Source organism: Podarcis filfolensis (assembly GCF_964270895.1).
Source record: "Podarcis filfolensis genome assembly, chromosome: 11".
Lineage (NCBI taxonomy): Eukaryota > Metazoa > Chordata > Lepidosauria > Squamata > Lacertidae > Podarcis > Podarcis filfolensis.
The window spans coordinates 38,366,424-38,389,951 of NC_139613.1; the positions used below are offsets into that span (position 1 = coordinate 38,366,424).

At 41.6% G+C, this 23,528-nt stretch overlaps 1 protein-coding gene across 15 annotated transcripts in view; it reads left to right on the top strand.

Moving 5' to 3' along the window:
- The first annotated feature begins 1,187 nt into the window (after positions 1–1,187).
- Positions 1,188–23,528, top strand: part of PAM (peptidylglycine alpha-amidating monooxygenase) — a 121,321-nt gene continuing 98,980 nt past the window's right edge. For 8 of the 15 annotated variants that reach the window (XM_083576658.1, XM_083576662.1, XM_083576659.1 and 5 more), the window contains exon 1: positions 1,341–1,512. The gene's annotated coding sequence lies outside the window, so the exon portion shown is untranslated. Of the gene's footprint in view, positions 1,513–21,643; positions 21,760–23,528 lie in introns of those variants that run through there. The other 7 variants (XM_083576653.1, XM_083576650.1, XM_083576660.1 and 4 more) reach the window with 7 other exon arrangements.

Genomic DNA, 23,528 nt, shown 5'->3' on the forward strand with positions numbered 1-23,528 from the left:
GAGTAACCAAGACCCTAGGACAGCTCAGTTGGTAGACAGGGTCCTGGGCTTGGGCGAAAGATTCCTGCATTGCAGGAGGTTTAACTCATGGCTCCTTCCAACTCTACAGTAATATGATTCTATGAATATAAGGAGCATCTTCTGGTAAGGCTGAGAGAATGTTGACTGAGAGAATGCACAGCACAGTTTTGAGATGCCTTAAGAAAAACCAGGTCATTATCACTGGCATCGGCTACTACAGAGATATTTACGAAATGATGAGGCTGCGGAGGCTCAGCTCACCTTTACACATCTGATCCTAATTTGTTGTTGTTATTGTTTAATCGTTTAGTCGTGTCCGACTCTTCGTGACCCCATGGACCAGAGCACGCCAGGCACTTCTGTCTTCTCTGATAATATTTGGGGCCAACTACATAGGAGCGCAAACACCTCTTAAGAGAGGTCCAGCATGCAGAGGGGCACTCCCACAAGAAAATACTAGCTTCAGAAGAGGGATTTTCATAGAACCGTAGCGTTGGAAGAGAGCCTGAGCATCATACCCCACCCCACCCCGCAACACAGGAACGGGCAGCTGTTCCTCACGAGGATCGAACCTGCAACCTTGGCGTTGGCGCCACTCTCTAACCAACCGAGCTCTCCTCCAGTTGCACTTTGGGCCAGGTTTACCAATGCCGATGTGGCAAAGGGCCAAGGACCACCTGAAACTTGGCCACATTCCTGCAAGGTAAGAATCTAGCTGGTAAAAAGGAAGCAGCAATATTAGCACGACCCAGGCAAGCACACCAGTTGGTTACACAGTGCCAGAAGCCACGATTTGGCACTGTCTCGCAGTTTTACACGAGGCCACCATGCTATACACCCTCACTTTCTATGTAGGGAATTCGGTCATTGTGTGTGTGGGGGGGTGCATTTTTGTCACGGGGTGTGTGTGGCGGATTTGTCGTCACCTCTGAAAAGAGGCCCTAGGCTATACGGAGCAGTTCCTTCTTAATAACAACAAAGGCCGGTCTTCTTCCCCCTCCTTATCCTTATCCTTGGGAAGAGCAGGGACACTCAGCGCACGCCGACGCCGCAGCCTTTGCCCTACTGTGTGCACTTATCTCCCTCCACCGCAAAAAAATAAAATAAAATAAAAGGAGGGGAAAAGGCCTCCTCGGAGCTCGCCGCCTTTCTGCCGCCCACGGGGGCTTTTTTCCTGTCAGGCTTCCAAGCCTGGCGCGCCTGAGCAAAACAAAAGCTTCCTCCGCTCGCGGCGGCTGGGCCGCCTTGCGTTTTGGGGTGTTTTTTTTTTTCCTTCGCGAGGCGGAGCTTCGCGCGCGGGCTGTGGGAGGGCGCGAGGGCGGGCCTGGCGGGCTCCGGGGGAGGGACGGGGGGCGGGCCGAGGCTCCTCTAGCTCCTCTCGGCGTCAGCAAGGCAGCCGCGGCCGCTTGGGCGAGTCGGTGAGGGGGGGAAAAAAGAGCCTCAGCCGTGGTCGCCGGACAACACTTGAGGCGAGCGGCCTTCGGAGCGCGGGTGAGTAGCCGGGGTGGAGTGGGGGAAAAGGGCACGGGGGAAAAAAGGGGGCTTCGACCTCCCTCGGCGTCGGAGTCGCTGAGGGGAGGAGGAGGAGGAGGAAGGCAAGTTGTTTCCGTCGCCTGGCCAGGGCGGACGCTCCCGCCGCCCCCGTCGGGGCACATTTCTCCTCAGCGAGGGGTCGCCCCGCGCTGTCCGCTCGCCAGCAACTCCTCAGACTTCGTTTCCCCTCTTCCCTCCTGGACTCCCGCCGAGTGTGTGGGGGTCCCAGCTGGGCACCTGCCTCTGCCCGCCTTCCCTCCGCTTTCGGCGGCGGCGTGCGCGCTGCTGCGTGTGCTTTTCCTCGCCTGCTTTTCCCCGGCAGAGAGGGAGGGATCTCGGCGGTTGCTGCTTCTCCCGCTGCTGTAGCTGCAGCTTCTTCTTGTTTTGCTGTTGAGCAACTTTTTCCCCTTCCTCTCCCCGCCGCTTTCCCGCCCCGCGGTGCCTTCCTTGGACGGTGCCCGGCCGGAGGTGGCTGGCTGGAGCCCAACTTGGGCGCTGCCGCCGTCAGTGGGCACGTCAGGATCGGGTCTGGGCGAAAAGAGGGGCGACCCGCGCGGAGGCCGTCAAAGAGCTGGCAGCTTCCTCGGCGATTCAAGGCGGGTTTGTTTGTTTTGCCCATGTTGCTGCTCCATTTCCTCCTCCTGTCCTGTCTGGTGGTTATGGTTGTTTCGGGAGATGCTTTTAAAGATATTGTGTCTGGACCAGGAGGAGAGAGCGTCTGCTGCATCATCGGGCAAAGAAAAGCGGTTTCCCTTGGGAAATAATAATCCCTTTTTGGTAGCGGCTGGCGAGGGAGTTAAAGATCTCTTCAGTAGACAACAACCCCCCTCTTTTTCTTCTTCGTAGGGGTTTATCGCTTGCATAAACTCAGCTGTCCCTTTTCTCTATCCATCCCCTACGCGGTCTTCTATGTTTTCTTTATTTTTTTGAAGTTTCTGACTTCACGCATTAAGATTTAATCCGTTATTTCCGACCCACTGAAGAGACAGGAGGACCAGCGTTATTGCTCACAGTGTGAGTGTTTCTCTCCTTTCCCCCACAATTTGGTAAGGAAGCCGGGAAGTGAAAGGCTGTGCTTTTCTTTTCAAAGTTTCCCATGCCGCCTCCGATTAATCCTAAAACCGCTGCTGCTGCTCAAAAGACTAAAAGGCTGCTGGACGCTTTGGAGTGTATTTCATTATACACAGGGCATGCTTGTTAGTTTTTGCAAAGAATGCTATACGAAGAGAGCCTTCAATCTACAAATGCACCATAACAGCTATCTTAACTAAATTGCACAATTATCAGCCTGTGGGGAAGTAATGCATGTGACTTTCATCATCTACCTCAGTAGTCTTCATAAACTATCACTCCTATTATTTATTGAAGTGCACCATTGTTGTGCATGGTGCTTTATGGCAGGGGCAGATTGTCTCTGGTCCTCCAGTTGTTACAGCTTGCATTATTTCTGACCATTGGCCATGCTGGCTACAGTCATTGTAGTTCAGCAACATTGGGGAGGGCATGGGTCAACCGCTCCTGCTTTACAGGATACAAGAAAACTGCTTTCTGCCCCAAGGAGCTTGCAGTTTAAAAGTCACAACAGCAGAAGCAGGGGAGTGGAAGCAGGGATGCTCACAGGAACAATGTGCAGTTATTTCAGTTACATGTATTTAGGCTTAAATACAATAGGGTGTGGTAATTTGAGGGTTAAATCTTTCCAGAGCCAGAACATGACTTTACTCCAGCTTCTAACATGGTACCACTTTGCATTATTTTTGTTAAGTACATTCCTTCTTTTTCTCTTCATCGCCCTCACCTACTTGTTACTCTTTTTGTCACCTCACTTTTCTTAATCTTTCTTTCTCTGTCTCTTAAGCACAGCTGAACTCTAAACAAAATAAATGAGAGTGGGTGCTGCAGACCCACCTCTGTTGGGGGTACAATTGAATTTGGATGCTGACCCCAGTAGTGTCAGACTCAGTGATCTATGATAAAATGCTTCTTAATATGCCACTTTCAATTTATCAGAACTGCAGTGTGTTTGGTTTCAGGCCACGCTGGGGACTACTTTTGCAATTAATGTTCATTGAAACCTTGACAAGTATAAGCTGCTGAGGGGTAGGTGTGTGGGAGGGAGAGAGAGAGAGAGAGAGCTTGGCCTCAAGGCAAATATACAAAATCCCTTTAAATCTATTGCCTTCATGTGTATACAAATAACTGTGGCCTTAATTCTGCAAACATGCAGACTCTTTTTCCATTTTTGATCGGTGTGCTACTAACCACATCAGGGTTGAAAAATTGGAAATGAAGAGCAACTGAAACCATGCTAGCACTGAACAATTAGTTTCTAATTTTAAAATGTTTGATCAAGCCAAGCTTTTGTGTTTAAGAGACTCACAGCACAAATCTACCCAAAAGTTAGTCCCATTGAAGTCAAAGAGGCTTACTCATACTGAAGGGTTAGGATTGAGGCCTAAGCAATATTGACTCATATTAATCTCCTGGACTGAACATTACCTACTCCTAGGCTAATTGAACTTAAAAGTGTTTTAGAATTTGAGAATAACAGGAATTTATACTACCTTCAAAATTAGCTTCTTTCTCACACAAGGTGCTAGTCTCTTCTCTTCTCTCTCTCTCTCTCTGCCCCCCCCCATTTTAACAGGTTGCAGAAGAGTAGAGAAGTCACAGGCTTGCTAAGAGTTACTGATAATAGGGCAAGATTTTACTCATTTTTATCAAAGTTCTATGGAATGTTTTAGAATACAACTTCACAAATTTCACTGCACTACTGAAATAGTAACTTCTCAATATAAGTTATGGTTTCAGGAAGAATGGTGAATATATGGTTCCTCTTTGATAAGTAGTGCTCATCAATATTAAGCATATATATTAGTGTTTAGTGTTCGTGTTGACCTCTTGGAGCACTTAAGATTAGGGTGATTTGTTCTGGTTTTATATGACCCACAGATTTATTTATTTTTAATCTCAGAGATTATAAATCTTTGAGTAAGATTAAATAGGTACCATAAAATAAATCTGGCTAATTAGTGGGAAACTGTAGTAGAATTGGATAGTATCTGGAACTGGAATAAACATTTATTCTCCTCTGTTCACTCGTACTTCCATTTTCCTCTTTACCTGTGTTTTCTCCTGTATTGAATTATACACTGTAAACTCATTGGGCAGGAACCTATTCTCTTACACTTTCCAAAGCACTATAGAGTACATCACTATAGAATATAGACAGATGAAAGTTCTGGTAGTGGTAAAACTTACATTACTTCCAAAATGTCAAAACTTACCGCAAAACCTGAACCATATTCCATATGGGTAGCTGCTTTGTATGAAGCAATTATCAGAATGGTTATGAATGTGATTGCCTTACCACTGATTGGGCTGCTTTGATGTCCAGTTTGCCAGCATTGACTTAGTACTGAGGGGAATGGAAGGAGATTCACAGGAAAGCTGATGATATTTCAGAATTTATTATGAGTCAGGTGTGAACCTATGAGCCTATCAGTTGGGACAGTGGACTGGTAGAGAGTAAGGTACCTGGGAATTATAAGTCTTAAATGTGGAATATTGGAATTGGTCAGCTGGCTGCACTAAAAGGAGTAGAGCAATAGGCTTTTGTGGTTTTTGGATCCTAAATAAGTGTTTGGGGAGAAAGGTATTCAGAAGGCTTGAATAAGGTGCTCAGCACAGCTTTGCTGTGGACTGGGCATTTTCTGCCTTTCTTGAGACATTTCCAAATCCAAGTTGTCATGGGAGCTCTTTATTGTTTGTTCGTTCATGCTGGGACATTATCTCGCTCAGTTCATGTAGAGCAAAAAAGAGGCAACAGCGCTAGCATACAACAGGAAATAATAATCCAGGATTGCCGAAAATGGCAACATGTTATTCTTAAATCTCTGCACACCTTTCACAAAAATAAACTTCCTCAGGGAGAGTATAACAACAAATCTATCTATTCTCATTTGCAATCTAAAGCATTTTAACATGAAATTACTGGTCATATAATGCTGCTCCTCCATTAACTATGAATCTGTTTGGCAGACCATGATACATCTTTCAGATAGCAACTGTATTTGGTGGGCCATTTGCCTACATAATCTGGGTCTTGTGTGTTTTATGTGCCTGTTTGCCTTCTCTGAACCGTTGCTCTGGCATGAGCAGGAGAAGTACAGTTAGTAAGCTGCAAGGCAGAGGGAGTAATAGACTGCTTGGAAAGCCTGCAGCCTTTCACTGAGAAGAAATGTTATCTGACTCATTAGCTGATTCTGGCAGATCTACTTTTGAATTTACAATGCTTTCCTGAACTCCGGTGGGTGCTGTCCACCAAGAATTGCCATAGCTCAACTTCTCTTCCTTTCTTTGGAAACAGTACATTTGAAGTATTTCAGAGTTCTCCTATTCTGAGTAATGCCGTACGTTTCATAAAGGTTATTATATATTAAATTATATATGTATATTAAATTTGTTATTAACCAGCATAAAGTCACGGAGAGTATCCTACCACCCTTGTGTGAGCATTACAAGTAACCAGTCTTCTTTCCAGGCTGTAGCTGTAGAGGTTGGAGGGGGAGCCTCATCCTCCCAATGTTTGGACATCAGTCCCTGTCTTCTCTCAGCTCCAAGACTGGGAGGAAAATTGAGAGTTCATTATTCAGTATGTCTTGCCATAGCTTGGACTAGCAAATGCCCCACAATGCTTTCCTCACTGAGCAATTATTTGGCTACTTGGAGGAGAGGTGCCTAGTGCACTGTGCTTCAGAGCAACCAAACTAACTAGAGCATGCAGATCTTTTTCTACATCTGTGCTAATAGGAAGGTGGATAGGAAGGCGTTCTTGGTTATTGCATCTGAGCACTCCCTCCCTGTTTCTCGTAAGGGGTTTCCTGGAAAGGTGGGGGCAGGACCCCGCTGATTGCCCTTCTTGATTTTATTAGAAGCACAGACAACCATTTTGGACCCCTTGATATGTAACTTATTCTCTATGAATACTCTTTCTTTGACAAAGATTTTGTGCCCATTGGTGGTGGTTAGCATAAAATTTCATCAAATTCAATTAGTTTTACTGTGGTCTGCTACAGTTTTTCTAATACTTGGGTGTTTTTTGTTTTGGGCTTGGCATTCTAAACTGGAATCCTAGCTTCTTATCTATGACTTTTTTTAAGCTGATAGTTTGCATAATATAATATACACCCTTACCATTGACTTTGGCTAGCATTATTAGCATCCCTGTTAATCAAGATGATGAATTCAACCTATTGGCTAAGCAGGTCACCTTGAGTTTAAGCAGATTCTCTTAGGCCATGCTAGTATTTTCATAAATATGTGCTAATAGGTCTATAAGACTTCTGTTTGGTATTAAACGCTTAGAACTGAGTGCCACAGTCTTATAAAATCTGCATTCCACAACACACACTTTAAAACAGACTGTGTTAAGGAACTTTAGTTTGAAAGCAAATATAATATAGATATTACACAGTTGTTTCATTATACCTTAACTGTGCCCAGCTCTGCAAGACCTCTCTGACATCAGAGCAAAACTAAGAATGAAGTGCCTAATTCTGAGGTCATTAAATCTTCATTTGCTGCACATTTTCTGTCTGGAAGTTTTGGCTCTGAAGGCTTCTGTATTCTGAGCAATTAGATTCATTTTTGAAAGGTTTATTTCAGGTATTTGGAACCTGTGGCCTTCCAGATGTTGGACTACAGCTGCATTTATACCTGTTTGGCACAGATGGGATTGGAGTTTTAATAGCATACGGAGGGCTGCAAGTTCCACATGCCTGGTTTAATTATTGTAAAGTAATTTAATCTCAGGATGGCCAAGCACTACTCTGATTGTCTCACAATCCCGTTGGGATTTGGTGAGTATAGCCTAAGAGTATTCAGAAAACACTGAGGGAAGTTTTTGGTGGCTAGGCATGTTCAGAAAATCCTCACTGAGGGAAGTTTTTGGTGGCTAGGCATGTTCAGAAAATCCTCATGGTTTTGTGAGCTTTACCAATTTACTCCACCACCATCCGGGATGCAAAGAGAGACTAACTAGGATAGGGAGAGAGTGCAGCTTCCTTTCCTGCTATCCCCTCCCTCTCTTAAGCCTTAAGAAAGTCAAAATAGGCTCATATTGGGGAGCAGGGGAATATAGCAGCGGCGGGGGGGGGGGGAGGGAAATTGAAACAGCCAAATGCAAGTGACATGAAGAGTATAATTTTCTTCTTCTTCTTCCTAAGGCTTGTGGGTTGGGATACAATCCAGATGGGTCCATTGCAGGAACTGAAGCACATTTGCAGCCATAACATCTGCCAGCTACTTCCAGACTTTAGGGAGGCCTTTTCTGCCTGCTCATCTTTCCCCCTAACTTTGAGTCCTTGAGGAAATGAAGATGCCTTAATAGATTGAGGAGGGTTGAATTGCGAGCCGGTGCAGGGCTAGTCAAGGAGGCCCTACTGTACCCGCCTCAGTTGAGCTCATCCTTTAACAATGAACAGGTGCTTGTATTGTTATGCATCCCTGACTGAATTATTGTGACACCCTAATTTAACCTGCTCTGTTATGTGAACAATTAGGTCTGCTCAGAACAGTATGTAACTAGAAAGGCAGCAATATTTCAAACAACTCATTCCTTAGTTATCAGCTAGTTTTGCTGGAAGGAGACTTTAAGGAGGCACCAGCCTTTCCTCTTAAGATCCTGCCAGCAAGCTCTGTTACAACAGCTGCTTCCTCCATTCCCCTTCTTCCTCAGTACAGTGGATACAAGCGCTTCGGGTTACAAACGCTTGGGGTTACAAACTCTGCTAACCCAGAAATAGTACCTTGGGTTGAGAACTTTGCCCCAGGATGAGAATGGAAATCGTGTGGCGATGGTGCGGCAGCAGCGGGAGGCCCCGTTAGTGAAAGCACACCTCAGGTTAAGAACAGTTTTGGGTTAAGAACAGACCTCCAGAATGAAGTAAGTTCATAACCTGAGGTACCACTGTATTAGCATTTGGGACTAGTTTTGGCCCAAGGCTGTCAGTTGCTGATTGCTAGGCTTTTAGGTCTCATAAAAAGTGTTTTACCATATTTCGCTGTTTCTCATCCTATGGAACAAATGTGACTGCTAAGTGCTTTATGCACAATAAGTATGATTTGATTTTCTTCAGTTTACTGAATATTTTACTGTCTCTAAAACAAAAGGTAAGGCAATAATTAGAGAGTGGAGTGATCTGTGTAGGTATCCAGCTGTGTAAATCTGTTGCTGGCCTGGCATTGTTGCTAGTCTTTGCTTGCCCTGGGGTAGTGTTCTTGCTTCTGATGTGCAAGGGTGTACAACTTCAGTCAGCTGTCAGCCTTGCAGCATCTGATTATTTCTGCCAATCTGATGTCAGTTTGAGGACGGGGAAAGTACTTACAAGAAGAAATGCTGTGACTTAAATATTACATGCTCCAGACAGGTGGAGAGGCAGTTATCTTTCAACCCCTGGAGCTCTTGTCAAGTTCCATTTTATATGGCTAACGGAGTTGCTCAACATGCATCCAGTACCTTAAAATATGCATGGGATGAATGTGTGTGAAGCTATGTTCTACAAAGGAACTCCCCTCACATGTTATATTGACATACTAGGAGGTCAAGTGGTAACAAAACTAGACTGCTCTCATATTTTAAAAATCTAGTATATTGAACATCTGAATCCTTTGAGAGTCTGACGTTTGACTTTTTAAAAAACCTCCAAAGTTGCAAGTATTAGTGTTTAATACAGAATATGTGCCGTATGTGGTTCTGTATCAAAATCTCACTTGCCTCTGCAATTCTGGTGCTGAGACTATGGAAAGCAGCACCGGATATGGATTTCTTAAAAATCTTACTAGCTTTGTTCTAAAGTGCATCAGACTTCTTTATCCTTTGCCAAATTTTAGATTAGATTTTTAAATCTTCAGCTCTACCTTTTTATCAAACCTTTGTTGCTTGTGTACCAGTCTGCTGTCATGTGGAAGCAAATCCCTGAACCCGTTAGTCGCCCCTCCTCAGTTGATGATTTCTAGTTTTATCTCTTTTTTGCAGCTATTACCATGTTAGGCTAATCATAGCTTTGCATGAAATCACAACTTTATGGCAAGAATATCCTTGCTGTTGTTAGGTTTAATGATATGATATATTTATATATTGCTTTTTTAGGCCTCCTAGGCCTCCAAAGCAGTGAGCAGCCTATTGAACAGCATGTTAATACAACATGTTAATACAACGAAAGATGGAATAAAAGTAAAGCAAACCAACCATTGAAACAATATATGGATATTCTTCTTCTTCTTCTTCTTCTTATTATAAACTACTTATAATAAAACTTTTTTTACTATAAACTCTTTAGTATAATATAGATGGCATTTCTTGCTGGAAGCAGTTTCTGTGCATAGTTTGTTTTCCAATACATGTTTAAAACTTTGCAGGACTATTTGTAAAAGCAGCTATTGCCAGTTTACACAACAACTTTATTTGTACTGCTTTTCCTTGAAGAAATTTATAACCCTCTGGATGTTGCTGGACTACGACTCCAGCCATCCCTGACAGGGCGGTTTACAGTATAAAAATACATAACATGATAAACAAAACGATCTCCCCCAACTCCCAGTTTAAAAGGCCATAGGTTGGCTAATTAAACAAAGGCCTGGAAGAAGAGGAATGGTTTTGCCTGGCACCTAAAGCTATGTAACACATCAGACAAGCGTTCCTGGGGAGACCATTTCACAAATGGAGAGCCTACACAGAAAAGGCCAATTCTTGTGTTGCCACGCTTTGAACCTCTTGTGGAAGAGGCACATGAAGAAGGACCTCAAATAATGAGTGCAGGGTCCGGGTCAGTTCATATTGGGAGATGTGGTCCTTCAAGGCAGGGGTGCACAGTACAGGCCTGTGGCTTAAGGTTTACTCCTACAAAGGTATAACCCTGTCAGTTGAATATTTCGTGATATCCAGCAAATAAAAAAAATCAAGTAGGGGATCTCCCACATCTCTTGAACCTGTCTTGATATTTGTCTGGATGCTTCAATGGTGGACCATATTGCCTTATGACCAAGTAAATCTGTAATTGTACATTTCTTTTTTCTTAACTATGAATGCTTAGTATTTGTTAGATATTATATCTCAAGTCAGCTTCAAAATGGAAGGCTGGTTCTTGACAAGGAAAAATTACTTGTGTGTTACTGGGATCAGTGTTTACAAGCAATAAAATTCATGTGGGTATTGTGCTATATTCAGGTGCAGACACTAATCTTCAGAATTTTGCTTTAACTGCAGTATTTGTCTATTGAGATTATATATCTCTTCTGCTAATATTGGGATGTGATCATAATGACTAAGCACATACTTGTTGGCCTTGTAGGATAAGTATTTTGCTGTTTCTCAACTGTTTTTCAACTCTGGCTATCCTTCTAAATTTTCTCTACAGTTTGTGTTTCCCAAACAAATACTAATAACCTGTTTCATGATCCTTGTACACAGTGATGCATATATAGACTGTTGCTGCACTCTGTACTCTGTACTCCCATCAGAATCGCTTTTGGGAAGGCTGGAGGGAACATGGTTTTACATGGTGGTGCATGTGTATGGCCATTCTCACTGTCAATTCTGGTTAAACCACCTGCATGTGGCCTGCTTCCCACTGGTCTCTACATGTTGCTCTGAGGAAGAAAATGACTGTCTACATTTGTATTAAATTCTGGAAGCTGCTAAGTATAGAACACGAATGCCCAACCTGTGGTTCCACAGATGTTGTTGGACTTCAGCCCTTGGCATCCTTCACCATCAGTTGTGCTGGCTGGGTTGGTTGGGAGTTGGAAGTCCAGCAACAACTGCAGGGTCACAGGTGAAAAACCCTAGTCTAGAGTGAGGAGCTTTTTGTTTTCTATTCCAGTTAAGAAACTTTTGGAAAGGTCAGATCCCTTGAGCAGGCTGCTTAAGTCATCACCGTTTTGGGTAACGTTTGAAATTTGCCAGGCGCCAGGGCCATTTTGTACCTGGTTATCAGCCACTTGTAACTAAGTGAAGATGCCCGGGTGCCAGGATGACACCTGGCATCTCCACCATCTAGGGGTGCATGCCTGGGGATCCTTGGATCTTGCCTGATTTTGGACAGTAGAAACACAGCCTGTAGAATTTTATCTGTTATATTTTATCTGCACAATCAGAATGAATTTCAGGAACCAAAAAGTCGTATTAAAAAATACGACTTTTGAGCTGCCTGGCCCCAAAATGGCAACTAGGCATTTTGTTTTGGCAACTTTAACTCTGGTTGAAGGAGCCATTTGGCACCTAGCTTCTATATCATGAGTTTCTAACAATGGGGGCAGGGTCTTCCAAGCAGTTGCATAAAAAAACCTGACCATCTAGTCATATGCCATTTTCTGTTAACACGGGGGTGGAATACATTTTGAAATTCTATTGTGAAAAATGCTAGTTTCCTTTGGTAGAGGGAGCAGACAAAATGGTCTGTACTTTAGGGAAGAACAACAACAACAAAATAATAACGACAGTAGCATAATAAAGCATTTCAGCTGTTAAACCTGCTTGTGGATAATTGAGATTCTCCAACCTAGACAATTGCTGGGCAGGTGGCTGTTCCAGTACTGTTTGATCAGATACATACATTATATATTTTGTTCCACCCTTTATTCAAATAACTCAAGAGTAGTGACAGAATTTTCCCCCATTGTATCTTCTATCTTTTTATCTGTACCTGTAGAGAAGTAGTAGCTAGTGTGGGTCAGATCCAGTCCCTACAAACCTTTATTGGGCTCAAGAAGGTCCTGAGAAATTTGAATCAATATACAGTGGTGCCTCAGGTTACATACGCTTCAGGTTACATACGCTTCAGGTTACGGACTCCGCTAACCCAGAAATCATGCTTCAGGTTAAGAACTTTGCTTCAGGATGAGAACAGAAATCGTGCTCCGGTGGCGCGGCGGCAGCAGGAGGCCCCATTAGCTAAAGTGGTGCTTCAGGTTAAGAACAATTTCAGGTTAAGAACGGACCTCCGGAACGAATTAAGTACTTAACCCGAGGTACCACTGTATCTTTAAATTAGCTCATTTTCATGTATAAGGATGAGATTGTGTATATTTCCTAATACATTTTAGTGGAAGGGGACCTTTTTATTTTCACAAACTTTATAAAGAGTCCACTCATTTGATTTTACTCTTGCTTTTACTCTGATTATTCAGTAGCTTGGTATTTTCTAGTGTGTTATATATTTATTTCAAAATGCCTCAGGCATTATTGAATTGAAGGGCGGTGTATTCTTAGTTGCAATAACCACATTTCTCATGTTAACATAGTTTGTTGTAATATATTGTGCATTAAAAAATCAAGCAGGGTTACGACAGATTAAAACCATACACTTTCCCCCAGGCATTTGTTTAATTGTGATGAGTTATCGTCACCCATATATGGCTGATGTTTTGCTGTTGTTGATGCAATTCTTGAGGTTACTGTTTTTATTAATGTAGGCTGGGGGTCCATTTTTTGCACCAAATGCTGCATTTCCTAGTGAGCAACCTTCTGGGGACCAAGTGATAAGTGATGTGTACAATGGGCTGCAACCCACCCCTACAAAAGCCCCAGATTTCTGCAACATTTCCTCACGCCTTGCAAAATAAAAATGAATTATTATGAAAATAAAAAATATATAGGCGGTGTGTGCGTGTGCCAAATATCCTTACTCAGGGTGCCATATTACTAAAATCTACCCCTGTGGTTATATTCCAGCCAGGCAACAGTACTGGAGGACGTTGTAGAGTGGGGCCAGCAAGGAACACGGTGTGGGGTGCATATGGAGGCCTAGCGTCAGGAAGGCGAACTGGACCTGGCCAGCAGGCCTGATCTTTATCTTCTACATACACGGATCCTCCTTCCCCTCAGGACTGCCCACCTGTAACTCACGTAACATGACAATGATGTTGGATTACCCAGTTTTGCCTACGTGCTTGGAAGTCAAACTGTATAGGCAATGGCATTCCATTTTACAAACCGTGATGAGCAACTGATTGTCAGGGCTTGCAAAGTACTGTGCAAGGGGCTTTGGGGGTGCTTGCAAAACCCCTTTTGGCCTGGCCATGTCTTTATCAGCCTCACACCTGACATCATGCACGGCATTGGTTGAAGGGCAGTTGAGTGTGGTTTGGCCAAAAGGTTCTGGACAGAAGTGTGCTGGCTTAGAGATTCTTCACCTCTGGCCTAATGTGAAGAAGTGCCTGAAAATTGCATTTGAGCAGGCATTTGGGACTTGCTGACAGTTAGTTGGCTTCAGGAGGAATGTAACTTTTACCTCATGGCTGTAATTAAAAGTAGGGTCATGATCTTAACATTCATAGTTTGCATTTGATGAATGTTTAAAGAGATCTTTCATGTAAATAGAGTAATTTCTTCCCAGTACTAAAGTGAATAATTTCACTTGTGTTCTATTCTTAATAACAATGGGCATGTATGGGCGAATGCTGTTTTGAATGCTTACTTCCATACTGGAGGTGCCAAATCTGTTAGAGCAACTTCAAAGCTCAGTCCTGGAAACTGCTGGAGATGGAAAGAAAGACAGGGCACATACATTATGCTTGCATTCCTACTGAGTAAAATTGAGAATTGGCACTTTGGCTTACTTTTAACTATGTGCAACAGGGCATAGAATGCCTGCCAGATACAGCATATGCAGATTATACTGACTTTGTGGGTATTAATAGAGAAAAGTTGAGATAAGGTTTTGCCTGAAGCCTTCTTCCTGCTGTTTCTGAAATTCACTCCAAGAAAATTCACTCCAAATGTCAGAAAACACTTCTGGGTTGATACCAATGCTATGCAGCAATGTTGCTTCTTTATTCAAATATCCTTAGCTGCTTAGAAAATATCTGAGACTAGTTAGTACTGTTGCCTCTGCAGCAGTTTACTTATTTTAGTAAAATTGAAGTGGATATATCTGCGCATTTGTTCTTAGAATCATAAAATCATCAAATGGTAGAATTTAGAGTTGGAAGGGACTCTGAGGCTCACCTGGTCCAAATCCCTGCAATGCAGGAATCTCAACTAGATCATACATGACAGATGGCCATCCAACCTCTGTTTGAAAACTTCCAAGAAAGGAGAGTCCACCACCTCTTATGGGAGTCTGTTCCACTGCCAAACAGTTCTTACTGTCAGAAAGTTCTTCCTGATGTTTAGTCGGAATCTCCTTTCTTGTAACTTGAATTCATTGGTTTAAGTCCTAGCCTCCAGAGCAGGAGAAAATAAGCTCGCTCCATTCTCCATGTGATAGCTCTTAAGATATTTGAAGTTGGCTTTCATATCTTCTCTCAGTCGCCTCTGTACTAGGCTAAGCATACCAAATTTCCTCAACTGCTCCTCATAAGGCTTGGTTTCTAGACCTTTATCATCTTGGTCTCCTTCCTTTGCACACATTCTAGCATGTCAATATTCTTCTTAGATTGTGGTGCCCAGAACTGGACGTAGTACTCCAGGTGAGGTCTGACCAAAGCCAAATAGACTGAGACTGGGACTTCCCTGATTTGAACACTATACTTCTGTTGATGCAACTTAGAATAGCGTTAGCTTTTTTTTGTTGCTACTGCATCACACTATCACACTCATGTTAAGCTTGTAGTCTACTAAGACCCCTAGATCCTTTTCACACCTACTACTGGCAAGCCAGCTGCCCTCCATCTTATATTTGTGCAGCTGGTTCTTCCTGCCTGTCCCTGTTGAAATTCATTTTGTTAGTTTTGGCCAGTTCTGCACCTATACTTGAATAACCTGATTTGCAGTTTCCATTTTAAAAGAAACAGAAATATAAACAGCATCGCAACAAGAGTTGAGAATATGCTCAGATGTCCTTAGAGGTTCTGCCCTAGAATTTATCCCGGGACATTTAAGGAACACGTAGTACAGTCTGCACCTCATCTTCGGTGATAATCCAGTTACACTTCTATTTCTGGATTGTGTTACGAGCAAGTTGGTACCTCATTAAAGAGGTGCAACTTCCTCACAGTATATTACTTGTGCTGCTTGAACAGACACTTGAGCAGCACTGTCCCCTGCAATCTTGCTATTATCAAACTCTAGTAGGTGCCCTCTAGAGCTAAGTTCTCAGTCTTCAGATATATAACCCTCTTAGAAAAATACTCTCCAGCTGTGGCAGGTTTACAGGCGCAACACAGTCCAAATAAACAAAAATAAAGCACAGATAAACATTCTAGGTCCAAAATGTGAGCCATAGACAAGGTCAGGCAACAGAGGTTAGTCAATGTGACCTAGGAAGTTCTGTTTAGATACTGCACAGCAAGGAGGAGGAGGCCCTAGCACCAGGAGCCAGAAACTGGTATGGTTTCCACCAACTGAAAGTTCAAGAAGGATACCTTATACTCTGGCCTTGTAGACCATCCCTTGACCCAGCTGCTGGTAGTGAAAATGTTTCAGATTCCTTACTCATCAGGTGATCTCTTACTCATGAGCTGTGCAACTACTCTGGATCCATCGATGCATGCTATGTTGTTGCTCTTTAGCATTGACCTTGGGGACAGGGTGGCTCTACCTGCTCCTCTGACAGCTCCAAGGGTTCTTCACCAGACCTCTCCCTAGAGGGCTCTTGAAGGGGATCCTCAGCATGGGTTCCTTGCTTTCTCCTCAAAGTCCTTGACCTCTGCGGTAACTGTTTCATCCTCTGATGACTCCTTGTCTGGTCCCAGGTTAGAGCTAGGCAAGACACCTGCTTGAAATTGCAGATTTGGATAAGTAAATTCTACCTTAGTATAATGCTGTTTGGACCTGAGTATATGATTTTGGGGGGGAGGACTTTCATGAATTTTGGATATTGGAGGCTTCTAGAGAACCATGTTGTTGTTCTAGGCTGGTAGTGTTGAGGGGCGAAACTGTCTGCATGCATTTTGAAAGGCTGAAATAAAGCTTGTGAATTACAATGTCTTAAAGAGTTTGTAAGTTGTAAAATAAATGGTAACTTTGCCCGCCTTTTAAAGCTTGGGATAAAGACAATGCTGTAAGACTGGTAACATTTTACACAGGTCTATGTTAGTGTAAGCTGCCTTGAGAAGCCTATATAGTCTTGAAGGCACTATAGGAAAATAGATGGAATAAATACATGTTTTAAGGGACTTGCATATGATACAGCAGCTTCCTAAACCTTTGGCCAATAGCTCGTTCAGCAAGTACTTTTTGTCACAAGTGTTTTATACTTGTTGGCTTTCTTGGTCTAGTGGTTGTAGCACTTAGTGTTCTTAGGAATACCTATTTGGCTGCATAGAGGGTAGAAAAATAAAGTCTTGTATACTCTGTTTTGTGTAGCATGCTAATTAATTATATGCAATTTTTAAAAGAGTGAGTCATAAGTTAATTCATATCTCTGTACCAAACCAATGTATTTGCTCTTACTTATGAAAAGCATGCATATTCATCTTTCCAGTTGCCTACCAAAACAGGAATATATAATTTTCCCAATTAAAGTTAATTGCACAATACTGAAAACTCATTAATTTCTATCTATGGTAATACGTATTGTTAATTTATATCAGAGAATCATAAAACAAGCTGGGCTGGGGAAAAGTGTGCGCATACACATGCTTGAGCACACAACTCTTTCTTTATTCTGGTTTATGCATTTGGGACTATTAATGCAATAACAATACTGTCACTGCTTGCCAACCTGTCTTCTAATAGCATGTGATTAGCATTTAGTTTTTAGATTAGCTCATACGTAAAGCTAGAACTTTTATTCTTTGTTCTTGCGTCAAAGCATTATCTATGTGCTCCTTGGAAGGTACTGTTCTTTAAGAATGAAGCTGCTTTATTTATATTTGAGGACTTAATAAGAACAGCTTGTTACTTTTGAGGACTTAGAATATTCATTTGCAGGTTATCATTTATGGCCACTTCTGGTCTGAAATTCATAATGTTGGAAGGATCCATGCCCATGTTTATGTGCAACTAGGGATTATTTGCATGTTAGCTTTATGAAACACTGTAATCAACCACCCCTTCCCCTCCACATTCCCCTCTAAAAGAAAGGAGCAAGCACTTTTTGCTGGTGACCTATGACTGGACATCACGTCCAAGTGCAAGTTCTCTCATCTCTCATCTAGATTGGTGTTTGCAAGCAAATTGCCCAGCCACTGCTTCAGTTGGTCTCTCACCCTGCAATGGAGCAGTTCATTTTCGATCTGTTGTCTCCAAAGCTGCTTTTGCCCAAGGCAAGTAAGAGGACACCTCTTTGCAGTAGATTGTGAGAAGCTGTCATAATGTGCATCCCAGTCATTTGGATCCGTAACAAAACCTGCAGCGCAATGTTTGAAAGACATTGGTCACCAAATGGCAATAGTCTCAGTAATTCTGACTGGGGTAGTCAATGGGGTGTTTTCTGTTTGTATAATTTTGACCATTGGTATAGTATTAAAGATCACTTCTCTGTGTGGTTTAGTTGCTTTAATGTTTTATAGTTTAGTGGAAATTATAGCCGTTTTTCATTATCAAACAGAGTTTGACATCAAGAAGTTAAAGGAAGAGAAGACACACTTTGATCTGTAGCTTTTATCAGTACCAAAGGGTCAACTTAAAACTAACATGAGCATGCAGATGACAGCTAGTTTTCCTATCAGTGCAAAGTATATACGTATATCAGAAGCAACTGGAATGAAATACACATATTCCAAAAAACACCAATTTCCTTTCTCCCAAATGTTGCCTTATTCTGTTGAAGGTTTAACATTCAAAATCTAACCAACCAGTTGTCAATAAGCCTGTTCTTGCATATCCCTTAAGGTTCAAAATAATAAAACAATGACCATGACAATTGTAGCACCTTCTGATTTTACACTTCTCCACAAAGAGTTGTTGAGATATGATTTTGGGTGACTTATGATTGCTATTGAAATGGATAGATTCTTTAAAAAAAATCATTCCCTTCGTTAGTTTGATGTAATCTTTCCACTTAAAATTCTTTTGGGAGAAAGAAAAAGTAGCTAATTATCGGTAATATATATAGAGAGAGCTGCTTATTACAGTAACTATTGTAGTCAATTTATAGAGAGCATAATTGATCCAATTAAACAGCCGTGCTACTGACTTGTGGCTGAAGTTATGGAATGCTGCTGCAGCAGCTATAGAGTTGGAACTAAATAGGTACTTAGAGTCTCTGACTACTACACAGTTTTATTTCTATGGTACCTTTCTATAGTTTAAACCATGCTCAAGGCATTTTTCAACATGGAAAAAATACATAATTACAACGTAACAAAAGTAGTCATAATAAATAAAACATCAAAAAGTACACAACAAATATAAAACTGAAGATCGAAAATAAAGATACAAAAAATAACATCAACAGCAGCAGCAAATGCATGCCCCCCCACTGCCCCCCAATACCCCAGCCCAAGCGTTTGTTCAGCAGCCTCAGCTTTTGTAACTGGAGTCAGGCAGGGACCTGCCCCCTCAGGTGGTGGGAAAAGCCTGCAAGGCAGAGAGCAGGTTTTCCAGGACTCACAGCCCAGATGGTCATCTCTCTATATAAGATTCTATTGTCTAACATCTTGCAAGATGAAAGAAAATGTACTCTTTGCTGGTCATGAAAAGGAATTTGTTTAATAAATAACATATGTGTTTGCATCTGTTGTTCCTTCTGGTTAATGTATAATATATATTTAAGTTTCAAAAGCTTTGATAAATCCGTTGCTTACGTAAAATGACAGCAGTATTTGTATCAATGTAAAATGTTGGTCATGCAATAGTGGACAGTTTTTTTTACTCAAGGAAGAGGAATCCTCCATGACCACTGGCTAATTTTAGTGTTTCTAACACAGAACTGATGCGGGTGGCGCTGTGGGTTAAACCACAGAGCCTAGGACTTGCCGATCAGAAGGTCGGCAGTTCGAATCCCCGCGACGGGGTGAGCTCCCGTTGCTCGGTCCCTGCTCCTGTCAACCTAGCAGTTTGAAAGCACATCAAAGTGCAAGTAGATAAATAGGTATCGCTCTGGCGGGAAGGTAAACGGTGATTCCGTGCGCTGCTCTGGTTCGCCAGAAACGGCTTAGTCATGCTGGCCACATGACCCAGAAGCTGTACGCCGGCTCCCTCAGCCAATAAAGCGAGATGAGCGCCGCAACCCCAGAGTCCACCACAACTGGACCTAATGGTCAGGGGTCCCTGTACCTTTACCTAACAAGGAACTAACTTGCTGATTTTGTATTTTAGTTTAACTTTATCAAATCTGAACTGATATATGAAGTCCTGGCAAGGTTGCAAATTTTAGGAATCATTATTGATCAAGTAATTGTGTGAGCTAGCTGAACAGTGGTGGCAGGGAGAGGAACTATACAAAGACCATTTTAAAAAATCTGTTAGTAGATGGAACTACTTATTCCATCTCTTTAATGATGAATCTGAGGCCTTTTCCTAAACTGGAAATTAAGTCTGGGAACAGATGGACAAGTTCATCCCACTTCTCAACTGTTCATTCAATATCTGACTTTTCATAAGTATGAGAGGCAGAGGAGGTATTATGAACCAGAAGACCAGTTCTGTCAGCTTTTGTGTGTTTCCATTTGTTACACATTTTTAATGAAGACTTATTTGTCTTGCCAGTCCAAAGTCTATAAAGATCTCTCTCTCATATACCCATAATGAACGCATCAATCATTCTCTTAGTCTTAACAGAAGATGCTCCATACTTTTGACCATCTTTTCCAAGCTTGCCACACCATATCCTATATCTGTTCCAAAAAGTGTTGCATCTTTACCACTAATAAACTGCATTTCAGATAACCCAGCCTCCAGGTTGTGTTCCTGTTCATATATTCAGCCTTTATCTAATTCTGTCTTGGATGTGTATGTATTCCTTTTCCAGCCTCTCTCAAACTGCTTGCCAGATGGTTGGTATCCTTAAGCACAGTATCTGAGCAGTCACCAAGAGGTTAAACTGCAGAGCATCTACCGTATATGATAGGTATGCTGTTTGCAGTCAGACTGGGTGGTAAACTTTAGTTACTGTTTGCATGCATTTATACATGAGCAATCATAACACAGAGCAGTTTCGGCACCAGAGGAATGGTTCATAAAATAGTGTTTGGTTTTTTATGCTCTGAATATGACTTTGATTTGAAATCATGCTCCTGCATGTTAAAAATCAGCTGCAGAAGATACCTTTTCCAAAAGAACTGGGCATACCTGTGCATGTTTTCTTAAAGAAGACATGCTGGTATCTCCAGATATAATTCCCGAAATACTCTATGGCTCAAATCTTGGCATAACAAAGGAAGTCTCGACATAAGAAAAATCCTTTGTTGTGGTACATGACTGACAGGAGATCTTGTAGAAATTTTTGCTTCATAAATCTTACTATACAGGTTCCTCTTGATCATGTTACTATGTCATTTCACATTTCTCCCTCATTACCTTGAGCTTTGTCCTTTAAGTGATGTATTGCCATACAATACACAAGGCAACAGTTAGGTGGAAAGATAAATAATAATGTAGCAAATACAGTCTTTTGCATCCTAATTTACTAACATGTGACCTCTGAATTAATGATAATAAAGCAAATGAATAACATTTTGCAGTCTGCTTTACAACGCACAACCTCTAAATGAGTTTTTCTTTTTCGTGTTGTTCACAAATCAGTGTCCAGTTCATTTTTATTTTTGAAGCCCTCCACATAGTAACAACTCCCCCTTCCCTTGTTTGCGTTCAAACAACAACACAGATTGGCCTAATAGAAAACGCAATTGAGGAACCCTTACAACATTTCTGCCCCCAACAGTATCATTATTTGGCTTGCATGTTACACAGAACTTGAAGATGTCAGGTGGATATCAGCAATGGATTTGGGCGATGACACTTGTTGTTGTTAAAAGTCACATCTGAATTAATAGATTCAGGATTCATTGAGCTCTCTCAAATTGGTGTCGCATTCACTGCATTTCTGACAACCTTCATTTCCTACTTAGCAAATCGAAACCCAGTAGCCAGAGCCCTGGGAAGTTGTTAAAGCAATTAAAGGCTTCTGTCCCTCAGCACATTGCTTGGTTACCATGGTATCCTCTGCCTCCAAGCCTTTCCTGATGATGTCAGTATGCATAACAGGGGTTATTCACAGCATCTACGTGAAGATGATTCACCCTTTCGGAAAAATCATAAGCCCTTTCCAAAACGCTCTTCTGCTTACTGTTGTGTGAAACATATAGGTGCAACAGGTAAGTGCTTTACTTTATATCAAATGACTTTAAAATCACAATGTGCTCTGAAGGAAAGGCCTTACCCTATCTTTCAAAAGCCTTGTACAAGCAAATAAAAAATAAGTAGGAGAGTAAGCCTAAAACAAAGGTCTGGGAAGTCCAGTGTGGCTTTTTTCCTTTCGGTAGAAAAATAAATGAGCATTCTCTGTATGAACTATTCACTTTAAGACAGCAGGTGTTGCCTTGAGTAATGTACTGTACTCCCTAAATCAAGGGCTTCAGCTTATATGAAAATGAAATATAACATCCCTTTCTATAGAATATATTGTGTATAAATAAAAGTATATTATTATCCTAACTTCAAATGTACTTTGCTGATATTTACAGATGTGCAGAGTTCATTGTGGGAGGGGTGGGAAGCTGATGCAGCACAGCAGCCAAGAGGTATTAATTATGAGCCACAAGTCACTGGTTTAAATCTCAATTCAATTTCAGGGAAAGCTCTCTCGCTCAACCTTCTCTCATTGGCCTACTTTAGATGATGGTCATTTTACTGAAAATTATGTCTAAATTGTTTTTAGAACTTTGGGTGGTGGTGGAGGGATCATGGATGAAGACACACAAATATGACACAGTACTGATGATTATATAGTGACAGTAAACGGTGGCTTCATATTTGTCTGTGGTTAATAAAAAAATTAGAATCTCAGAAAATTGCAGCAAGTTTATGAAGCAGATTCAATCATATTCATTTTGAACTTAGTTGGAACTCTGTTTTTTCTCTCCCATTAAAGATGCTTACAGTAATTAGTATGTTTTGGCTAGAAAGAGAACATTATCACAGTGACTGTTGAAGGATAAGTTGGTTATTATCTTGTAGATGTTTGGGTTCAGGGTAGAAATGTTCCGGGCCTACTAATACTCTTGCCATTTCATGGTCGTCTTGATCACATTGTTTACCCTCTGTGTTTTTATATATCTGAAAATAATCCTTGGGGCATCTGAGCAAGTGGGCTCTAGTTTGTGAAAACTTATCCCCCAATAATGTTAAGTTGGACTTAAAGTGTCATAAGACTCTTTGTTTCAAAACTTTATATTTTGCCACAGCTCAAACGATGAAAGAAACTTGCTCAGAAAAAATAATATAATGTGACTAATATAATGCTAAAATCAGACATTTCCCCAGGTATTTTTAATACTGATTACCAAGGTTGTATCAATTAAATGATAAAGTCAGAAAGGGAAGCCTTTGCAGCTTATGCTTCAAATACTGTGGCTTTAACATTAGCTTCAGCGTTATTCATCTTTCAAAACAAAGCACACAGATGGGTTAGGGTTGCTTTTCATTCTAGAGCTTGTTAGCGTGGACATAGATTAAATCTTCGACTGCCTCATTAAAAATAAAAAAACCTTTCACAGCATCTGTCTTATTTCTAATAGATTTATTACTAAGAGGGAGATGTTTAGTCTTTAAAATCAATTAAGGTTCCTCGCTCATCTGCCTACTGATTCTTTAGCTCTGTGGAAAAAGGTCTTTTTCAAATTATCTTTGAAAGACTTAAGGAACTGATTCTTAACCTACAACAGATTTTAAGCTTTAAATGTCACACAAATGCCAGGAAGTCTACACATACTGTAAGGGAGGTGGTTGCACACCAAATAAGTTGCTACATCAGTTCTTACATATGCATGTATTTAAGGTATTTGTGTAGTGCACTTCATACAAATAAATCTCAGGAAGTTTAAAAAATAAATAAAAAATACTTTATTTCTTAAACCATTCCCTG